Here is a 7,508-nt window from a genome sequence, read left to right as displayed (position 1 = left end):
ATCACGAAGCCCTCCCACTGTTATACCCCTACACGAAACAGGAAAATCTAAAGCCCACCTATTCCCATACAAAACCTCATAACTGCACCTCGTTCTATAGAAGCGTCCCGCTAAAGCCCGAATTCTCCCCCCCCCCGCACATCCCGCATCGCCCACGATACATAAACATAATCCGCAACTAAATACAATACAGCCCTCCTCACGCCATCCTCCACTCCCTCTATATCTAAACCCAATGCCCTGACCATTGCTAACCTACTCCCTCCTACCAGACCCAAGACTCTGTGAAACCAAATTCGGACCTCCTCTATTTTCGCACAGACATACACTACATGATGGGCTGTTTCTTGCTCCCCACACAAAATAACTTGGAGATTGCAGAATTCGCATCCTATACAATCTAACTTTAGTGGGCAATATCTCATGTAGACAACGATACAATGTTTCCCTCACCCTGTGCTGCAACCTTAACTTACGTAATTCCCCCATATACGTGTCCAGTCATACATCGGAAAAGCACTCTTTCCTTCCACCACCTCATTTCTCCTGCCCAAGTTCCCCAAAACACACACCTTCACACTATTCGGATCTCTAACCTGTAATAAGTACCTCAACATACCCAGGCACTCCTGTAAATCCCTATCCCCCACAACTGCCTCACATCAGTCATCACTGCCCCTACCCTAGCTCCTCGTTCCCCCCTCCAACCTAAGATAACATTGCTTTACATGCATTCCCGTCAACCTGTTCTCCAAAGGTATTAACCCTAAACCTCCTATCATTATCGAATTCGTCACAACGGTTTGCCGCAGCCTCTGGCAACCATATCCCCTATCAAACCTCATTGCTTTTCGTTGCAATCTCCTTACATCTCCCGGCATCAAAGGGTATGCCACCGCCACATGCCACAATTTTGGATATATAAATGTGTTTACCTCAACCTCTGTCTCACATACCCTCAGTGACATCTCTTGTCTGCTGCCCTCATTACCTACGTGGCATATCCTACCCTCCACAGATTCTCCATCCTTTACATTATGCAGACTTCCTTGATCATTATGGTCATCCTGTAAGCCTTGTAACACAGAATCTATTGCATCCGACATACCGGTATCCAATTCCTCTGGACCCGCCTCGTCCTCCATTCTCATGACCTCAATGACCTGTGTAATCTCCGGTAAAGTTACAAATTCCTCTAAATGACCCTCCACCATATCACTCCATGTCTTTCGAGCCTCAGAATTCCGTCCTGGAGTCTGATTCATCACTATCCCTCTCCACTTCCTTCACTGCACCGCGATTCTCAGGTACAGATCGTTTAGGGCACTGCGCAGCCATATGTTCATAGGCCCCGCACAGTCTACGTGCACGTCTCTGTTCCGCATATGTAACATATATCTGCATCCTGAAATCACTCAACACCACGTAGGACGATATGGATCTTCGCTGAGTCATCTTCAGGGTAAAAGTGCCCTCACGTATGCCAACATACATACCCTCATTCCATCGTCCCATTGTTGCTAAATGTATAACGCTATACACTTCTATCGCCGCTCGTATATCCTCCTCTTCCGCCTCAAAAGGCACAAATTTTAACATTACTCAAGTGCAGTACTTGGATACATCCCTCATCCGGACCTCCAAACCTGGATTAACAATCTTGCACACTTCCTGGTACTTCTCCACCATCTTGTAGATCGCCGCCGTCACAAACTTCACAAAAATCCTCGTCGAGCCGTTCAATACAACACTATACAGGTCTTCATTGTTGATGACATAGGTGTCGCGCAAGATGACAGGCAACAGAATCGATGCGTTCGAGTTATACACTGTGCCTTTCAAGATCTCAATGCCTACAGTGTTGATTCTCCTCTTTGTGGCTTGCACCATCTTGCTAAAAATCACTTAGAGCTACCAACTGGCGTGAGTGCTGTTGCTGACGTCCGACCTTCACCAAGGGTGATGGACGAATGTAAAAAATGTGGAACGCTTCACGATTCTGCGTGTCATCCTTGTGCAGGGGCCATGCTAATCTTCTCTGTATCCTTCCAATTTTAGTATATGTACTGCTGAAGCAAGTACAGATACTGACCAACAAAAACTACAACCATTCATTCATACTTCCACCCTTACTATCCATACCAAGACAGTCAAAGAATATGAGGAATAGGTAGGAAAAGGTTCCTAAAGAAAAATTGTTTAATCTACCAATATTCTACTGACTGTCACGACATAACCAGTCGGAAATAATTGGACGAACCAGTGATCTACAATATACGAAATTTGAAAGCTTGGAGAGCCAATGACTACCTCAAGAGGCGACTGTTGGTTCCCATAAAAGTCTTTAGGTATATTAAAGGTTAATGATGCTTTTCTAAAATCAATTCTTTACCTAGTAGATAAAATTTAAGTTTTTAGATATCCCACACAAGGGCTAAACATTCCTTTTCAATGGTGAAGTATCTCTTTTCTGCAGGAAGAAGCTTCCGGCTAAGGAAGCATACAGAGAAAGGAGTACCTTCACGCTACTGTAATTGCACAGCACCTAGGCCGGTATTGGAGGCATCAGTTTTCAAACAAAATGGCTTACTGATATCTGGAATTTTAAGTATGGGGTCTTTAGAAAAACGTTCTTTACTGCGTTAATTTTTTCCCGAGCTTCGTCGCAAAGTTCAAGAGGTTCTGTTACAGGCTTTTAAGGTAGTCATAATATTCCTGAAAGATCTGTAATATTGGGAATTAATTTTGCATAGAAATTCAGAGCCAAGAAAACTATGCATGAGGTTCTTGGTTCTGGGGGATTTAAATTCTAACAAGGCTTCGATCTTACTAGGAAGAGGCCGAAAAGAATTATTAGAAAGAATGAAACCTAGATACCTAATCTGATTGAAACAAAGGAAGCATTTCTTCGGCTTGGCAGTGAGGCCATGAGAGTGTAACTTAAGTAAGACTGATGTTAATGTCTGGATATGCACGGAAGTACTGAACTCTACTAATGATATAGTGGAAATCCTAGGCATTAAAGTTGAAAATATGAATTTGGTAATTATCCTAGTATACAAACTACCCTCAGCAACTGCTGAGGAATTCACAGATCAGTTAAGGAAGAAAGATAACTATCTTAATAAGCTAGAAAATCCCACACCAAATATTTTACTTTAATCTCACTCATGTTAAATATGAGATGGCGCAACGCAATGTTATACCAGAAATATCTCCGGGAAGCACCCTGGCTCAACAGGCACATACCAGGGAACTAATGAGGCTTTGTGAAAAGTACTCATTGAACTAACAGATAATTGATCCCACTATTATGAGAAATTGCAGTTTCCGGAACGGAACTATCAAGGGGCTTTTCGAACTTTAGAGGAAGAGGAGCTGAAAAACTAATGTTCACTGGTGGTGACGAAAGGTCAACTTCAGAAGGAAGAACTGCACCTTTTACATTACCTGTCAGTACAAAGCAAGAGGGTATGGGGGCTAGTACGACATCGGCACAACTTGTGAACCATGTAGATTTGATATAACAACGGATCATAAGGAATGTGTCTGTATGGTCCAAGCAGTCTGAAAGGATATTAGAGGCACGAGTGGTTTTAAGGTTAGGGAACAGCTCCTTAGAAATTATGATAAACGTATAACCTGTGTACGTAATATGGTTGATACATTAATATCATTAACCGTTCCAGAGCAGAATGGCGCCTTGCCATTACAGTCTCTAAAACACCTACCAACTTTTTCCTTTTTTGGAAGGACAATCTGGATGTTTATGTCCTTTAACACCACATAAATGACAAAAGGGAATAAACGATGTCTGTTTTTCATTAGAGGCTTTATTTTCTTAGGGTCAGGTGAACTCTTGCCCTTAGGGCTCGATCCTTTTAGGTTTTTATAGGAATTGTCGGCCTCAGCATATGTGTCAGTGGCCTCATCAACTTCCTCAGCTGGAATCAGGTTACGTTCTCGGACGAAAGTTAGAATCTGGTGGGGAAGAGCCGTCAGGAACTGATCGGCAACCATGAAATCTCTACGAGATTCATAATTATGATCAATTCCGGGAGTTCTCAATCCAAAAATCGAACAGACGAAAGAGGGTAATCTGAAACTGCTGAAAATTTTGGCCAAGCTTTAATGTGACTTACTTGAAATCCTTTCTATAAGAATTCGGGGTCTTCTGGTATGCTTAAAGGATTGCCTTAAGTAAATTATAATCACAAATGATCCTGCGATAAAGTGGTATAGATATTTAATGCTGTACTAGAAAATAACACGACTAACCTGGTAGTCCAGGTATCGGAGGACCATTCACAGAGGCTAGTGGTATTTTCAAACCTAATAATGTATGAGGTGATATCTTCACCCTCTGTGAAGGGAGGTAAATTAGGCGTAGTAGCATTTGAACTGGCTGTATTTTGTTCTATTATTTCTTCTTTCAGTTTCTGTTGCGAGAATGTTAGTTTCTTATTTTCCAACTCAAGGCGTGTTTGTTCTAACTTATGATCATCCTTTCTCTCTCTTAGATCACACTCTCTAGCTCTCTCTTTACGATCAAGTCTGTCATGCTCCTTTTTGTCTTCTCTTTCTCTCACTCCTTTTCTCTCTTAGTTCTCTTTCTCTTCTCTCTCTTCTCTTCTCTCTTTCATCCTTTCTTTATTGAATTTCAGCAGTATAAAAAATTCAAGATTTTTTTTTCTGTTATTCTCAAATTACTTCCGGTGATCATCCACAAATGATATTCCTCCATGCTTGCAAAATTAACTTAAACTTCCACAAAAAAATGAAACTGTATTAAAGAAACCGGAGGGTTCGATTCGTGCTCCGATTACAAAGTATGTACGAAAACGTAGGGTTCCATTCCGGCTCCGATCAAACAGTAAGTAGAATGGGGATCCCTTGACCATCCAATCTTCTCACAAACAAATCAAAAGTGTTCTGCAACAGTTCCCTTGATATAATATATAGAGCTCAGTGAAGTAACTTGTCCTTAGAAAATCTCGGGTCTCTAGAGTAACCCTCAAAATTGCTTCATGCTAAAAAAAAAAAAAAGACAGTAATAACTAGTATATATCCTGCCCTGAATTTACTTGACTTACAGAAATTGAGACTATAACAATCACATCTTTTATATACCTGTGCTGTAGTCCTGCCATAGAGAATGATTGCTCATTGGCTGGTTGTAACAGTCTGCTGACTCCGTGTGTACCCAATGAGGCTTCGTTGTTGTTGTCGTTCCTGGCAAGGTCGCCAGTTGTGAAGGCTCCGTAGCTCTATCAGACCATCAGAAAGTATTTGATAAGGCTGGTTCCTCTTTATGGAAATGAGAAGATGGAAAAATCAATAATAACATAATAAAGTAAAAAATTTATTAGTAAAATTAGTAAAGAATATAAAACATTTAAACACGAAATTAATCCTATATGAAACAAAGAAAATTGAAATATATAAATAATTAGTGATTCAGAGCTAATATGTATACAATGACGTAGTGAAGAACGGTGCCGTGCTGATGTTCTGGACACGTAGCTCTGAATCGTGGTTTGGAACGCTGAGCCGTTGTTGATGATGGGGGGGAGGGGGTCACAGGTGGACATGATTTGACTGTGACCCCAACACGAGTAGGAGTTCTGACGAACAGTGATCCTCTGACCACCACAACACTTGTCAAGCATTGGAGTCGCCAGTAAAGAACCACTCTGCAACACTGGTGGAGTTATAACTGAGGGAAGGTGTACTCACCTAATTGTGGTTGTAGGGGTCGAGACTCAGCTGACTGGGTGGTTGGCTACGTGAGGAAGGGGGACCATTGTAGGTAAAGTTGCACTGTTGACGCTCAGATCTTTTCAAGATCTGTGCTGCCCTGCCTTATCTGGCCTGTATCTGATGACCCGAGCCAACAAAGCTAAAATAAAGAGATGCAAAATTACACCACTCGAGAAATCACTCACATGTTAGGCGTACGGCCTTCAAAAGAAATGGTGAGGATTAAATGATGCCTTTACACTGCTAAAGATCAAATCATGACAGGAATAATTTGGAGTACAAAAATTCTAAGCAAGAACGAAGCTCTTATTGAAACCCAAATATAATAACTTATACAGGAGTAGAACGAATACTTACAGATTTGATGGGAGCCGCAAGTCAAGTGACTGACCACCGGTCGGAGAGACACTCGTCACCTCCCACCGGGTGCCGAAGGGAAGAGAGTAGCGGCAATTATGCGCCCACCCTAACTGAACAGGCATGCTGCTCAGAAAACTTCCACCATCATTCATTCATACTTCCACCCTCACTATCTAATGGACTTTTTCCCTCACATCCTGCCAGTAAAGGTGCCCAGAAAATTCTTGATTATGGCACGAATAAGGTATAATACATGCATCAGTAGCATCAGCTGATTCATCCAGAGCGATTGAATAATATATGTTCTCCTTTTGGATTATTGCGTGAAGTTGTTCTGCTAAGTTGAGGGCTAATTCACGCTGCCGATCAGTTATGCTTCTTTTTGAAAAAGGCACTTCTATTAAAAGACGATAATAGACTGGCCACACATCTCACCCTTCATCATCAACTTGCTTCTGGCTGGGTGTTGCTGGTCAGGCAGAAAACCTACTATCTACAGTCGCGTTAGGTTAATTAGAACAAAAATCATCAGCTCTTAAAAGCAATATTTTAATCGGGCGCTAAGGCGAGGACTACAGTAATGTTATATTAATTGGACCAGTGTTGAAATAAGACATTTACTTGGAAAATTAATGTTTATTTGAAAAATACAAGGCAATGACTTGAGAGATAATTGATTTAATAAGCGATATGACTACCCTATGCTTATGTAACCATTGCTGCAAGCTTTGCTATAGATGGACACTTGCCAAAATGCTGAACACATTTTAGCAAGTTCTTCGTCGTGGTACCAGGTCCCAATAACAGCAGCAATTAAATTCTACACAATTGAACACCCCAGTGGCAATTTATGTCACAGACTGACATGGGTTACCACTGACACTTGCCTTGCCTCAGAGAATATTTATGCATATATATAAATGAAATCACGAAAGAAGTGATTTTGAATCATTAACAGAACTGCTTGGACAGGACTCTACCCTGCATTCCCATGCCCAGCCCTGTGTGAACAGAACAAAGTCTACATGTCTCTATCCACTAGACCACTAGAGCGCCCGGTGTTTAAGGATGGTCATCTAGCGGATAGAGTGATGCGTGTAGATGAATGGTTCTGAGAACCGACATGTTGATAAATTAGACACATGTGCAACTCTTGGGTATCTTTATTGAGGAAACGTTTCGCCACACAGTGGCTTCATCAGTCCATACAAAGAAAATGAGGAGGAAAATGAGGTAATCAGTCCCTCAACCTTGAGTCGATGTGGTCAGTCCATCAATCTTGAATAGAATACGGCATAAGTGTGGAGAAGGAGCTTATAAACCGCTTGCCTAACCCTTGGGCACGGCCTACTTCCACATTGAACAAATGTGACACCACCTACGACTGC

At 41.7% G+C, this 7,508-nt stretch overlaps 1 non-coding gene across 1 annotated transcript; it reads right to left on the bottom strand.

Moving 5' to 3' along the window:
• Positions 1–1,975: 1,975 nt before the first annotated feature.
• LOC128690972 (U6 spliceosomal RNA) lies at positions 1,976–2,082 on the bottom strand. The gene has a single exon (XR_008407376.1). It is a non-coding gene; the product is annotated as a U6 spliceosomal RNA (small nuclear RNA).
• Between the last annotated feature and the right edge of the window lie 5,426 nt (positions 2,083–7,508).

The sequence above is a fragment of the Cherax quadricarinatus genome, chromosome 1 (genome assembly GCF_038502225.1).
Source record: "Cherax quadricarinatus isolate ZL_2023a chromosome 1, ASM3850222v1, whole genome shotgun sequence".
NCBI lineage: Eukaryota > Metazoa > Arthropoda > Malacostraca > Decapoda > Parastacidae > Cherax > Cherax quadricarinatus.
Note: the sequence above shows the minus strand (reverse complement) of the source record. Positions and strands in the feature narration are given on the sequence as shown.